The sequence below is a fragment of the Euprymna scolopes genome, chromosome 8 (assembly GCF_053919585.1).
Source record: "Euprymna scolopes isolate OS-2025 chromosome 8, ASM5391958v1, whole genome shotgun sequence".
Classification (NCBI taxonomy): domain Eukaryota; kingdom Metazoa; phylum Mollusca; class Cephalopoda; order Sepiida; family Sepiolidae; genus Euprymna; species Euprymna scolopes.
Genome location: NC_136489.1, coordinates 157,749,140 through 157,752,378, shown reverse-complemented (window position 1 = coordinate 157,752,378; position 3,239 = coordinate 157,749,140). Strand labels below are relative to the sequence as shown.

The 3,239-nt window shown below is 38.1% G+C and overlaps 1 non-coding gene across 1 annotated transcript; it reads right to left on the bottom strand.

Annotated features, from left to right (window-relative positions):
- Positions 1-2,518: 2,518 nt before the first annotated feature.
- Positions 2,519-2,591, bottom strand: Trnar-acg (transfer RNA arginine (anticodon ACG)). Its single transcript has one exon. It is a non-coding gene; the product is annotated as a tRNA-Arg (tRNA).
- Between the last annotated feature and the right edge of the window lie 648 nt (positions 2,592-3,239).

The window sequence follows — 3,239 nt, the reverse complement described above, 5'->3', positions numbered from 1 at the left end:
CCTCATGGTCGGGTCACCGGCGACTAAACTGGTTCCCCCACCAGATTTGTTTGGTGAGGAGGGCAGCTAGTCTCCCTGAAGGATTAAAAACAAGACCTCCCAAAGGGCGAATGAACTCTTTTTCGGGGTCAACGGCCAACTAGCACCGTGTATATTTGTGTGTGCGTATATGTGTATTGGAGTAGAGAGGGCTCCCGTAAGCCGTGGTGAAGGCAACCTTTCTAGGAGAAGCAAATCTCTGATTTAAAAAAATCATAAAGCGGAAGACCAGTACCCGCATTAAGCTGGTCTGCAGTTTAATTTGTTGCTGGCTATCTTGCTCTTGGTTGTTGCTGGATCTCAACATTTTGAACCGAGAGAGAGACTTAGCTGTCGTACTAAGCTAAGACTCTGTAACATCATATTTGTATAGATACTCCCTCAGACATTTGGGCTCATGAATTTTAAATGTCTGAGGGAGTGGCACTCGTCTGACAAGACGTTGCAATCAATCATCATGTATGCATATATATGTATGTATGTATCACATTACAGCATGAGTAATGCTGTAATGTTACAATTTTTTTATCTTGGACGCTGAGTAGAACTAATTCCCCCTTTTAGGTTGTAGGTCAAATTCTCATGATAGACGTAAATAAAATATAATTGATATGATGCATGGAAAGAGTAGTATCCACATCAGTTGAATTCGATAAAATTCACCGAATAAAGCAAGGAAAAACAATCAGAAAAATATTCTGAAAATAAAGATACGAGGTGCCTTCAATAACTTTCCACACTTATTTTTTCTACACGCATATTAATTTGTTGTAGGCCTTGACAAATTCAGTATGTTACAACCATTGATCTTACGAGATGACTGACCAATTATTACGATTTCAGGTTCAAATGAACACTTGCAGCAGGATTTGAAATACACCCTACTAAAGCCTGATTGTCACAGTTGGTGAATTTCAAATATGCAATCTGGACGTGAAGACATTTTAGAAGGGCGATATGCAATAAAATTCTGTTTTAAACTTGGAACAAATGCCGCAGAAACGTGTATAATGTTTCAGACTGCTCGTGGGTATTGATCATCAGTTTTCTAATGGCATAAGAGAGTCAAGGAAGGCAGGGAGCTTGAAGGATAATGAGAGTTTTAGGAGGACTAAAGAAGTCAGAATACCAGAGTTGATTGGCTAACCAATAACTTTCATGGAGAAGGACTTTTCCGTGTCTAAGTTTGCATAGTTTGATGTTAGTGCAGAAATTGTACACACACTTATTCGCGTTAATTAATTATTAAGTTAATTTATATGTAATTTACAGGTGTTAGTAATTGTTAATAATATGCGGAAGATTTGCGCGAAGTTTGCATCAAGGGTGCTTCATCCATGTCACAACTTATTTGACCAAGATTAGCATTAAGACAATTCCTCATCCTCCTTAGAGTCCAGACCTTGCTCCCTATGACTTTTAATTATTCCCTAAGCTCAAGGAAAATTTAAGAGGCTGTCGTTATGAAACAACTGAGGAGGTGAAAGAGGCTGTGACAGGAGTCCTTAACACGCTAACACAAGAGGACGTCCATGGGGCTCTTCAGAGGTTGTTGGAATTGTACAACAGATGCATTGCAGCTGGAAGAGATTACTTCGAAGGGGACAAGAGTTTCATATGTGTACTATCAAAGTGCCCATACGAAAAAAAAAAGTCTGGAAACTTATTGAAAGCAACTCGTAAGTACGAGGATCCAAACAATCTAAAACCTGTCAACAATGTCACGAACAAAACATTGTGACAAAAAGAAACTAAATGGTAAAATGCGATTCGATTTCCGCATTAAATGTAGCTAGATTGTTTAAAGTATTGATAAACCGGGAGATAACCATCGTGCGAAGGTTCTTGAAATGTTAATAAATGTCAGGATGGGTCCTATCCAGTGTTTGGTCCATTAACTACAGTTTCCGTTGCTCTAAATATATCACCAGCACGATAAATTATCAGTTGACTTGGTGGGCGAATGTCAAATGTTTGGATCGACATTACCGTGCCTGCCCTCGGCATTTCCCGTTTTCAATGTCTTAGTGATAATTAGGGCTAGAACAACGGCATATTCTTTCTATTGATTTTATTCTCGAGTATATATCCGACACAATTAATCAACTGAGAACCACATAACTCTACATAAAAAAACATATAAGATATCAATGGGTATATACCTGAGAGCCAAAACAAGGAAAAGAATATGATTTTTTCTTAGTGCTTGTAATAATGCACTTTCTTTCTCATTGACAAGATTATTTAATACTAGCGGCTGCGCCTCGTCGGAACACACAACGCCGAGTCAAACACAAAATCGAGTACACTCAACATCAAGTACACTAAACATCGTCTTACCATCAACGATTACCTTGTGAACTTGGAGTATGGGAAATTCCCATATGCACAAAACAAAATCACTGAAAAATCAAACATATCTTAACTAAGGGTAGGAATAATAAGTAAACGTTGGATCAAATGATGGTTAAAATTATTACGAACTTGCCAGGATTCGAACCTGGAATCTTCTGATCCGTAGTCAGACGCGTTATCCATTGCACCACAAGTCCTGTCCGTATGCCGAAAGATGTTACCGCGACTGCATACAGACAGTGCTAAATTCCGTTGACATGGGCAGATAGCTTTTTCGACAATTGCACGAAACAGCCCTGACGGCGTTGTTCATTACGAACCATATATAGATAAGGACAAACTAGGGACCCACACCTTTCAGGGAAAAATAATTTTTCAATTCGGTGCATTCGTTCGAAAGTTTTATTAGTATATATACAAACGCATTAATAAATAAATAAGCATCTAGAATTTTATTAATAGCATAGATATATCATAAACCATAATATATCTTTTTGGTACTATATCTAGTTCCCTGGTATTGGTAGTTGTTAGCACCCCCCCTTATATGGCCGTGATTTGGCCGTAGGCGGAGGAATACAGAGAAATGTATCCCATAATACCCCTCCTTCTTCTCTCTCTATCTTTCTGTCCGGACCGCCATGAGGTGAGCACGCATATTTCTGTCTCTCCGTGAATAAGGGGTGGGGCATCCCCTCTCTCTCAACACTAGTTAAGGTAGGTTAGTTAGTTTCAATGAAGTAATGGTGAAAATCAATTGTAGGATATGTAAATTGTATGTCAATATTGTGATATATATATATATATATATATATATATATATATATTGTATACATTTTATTAAA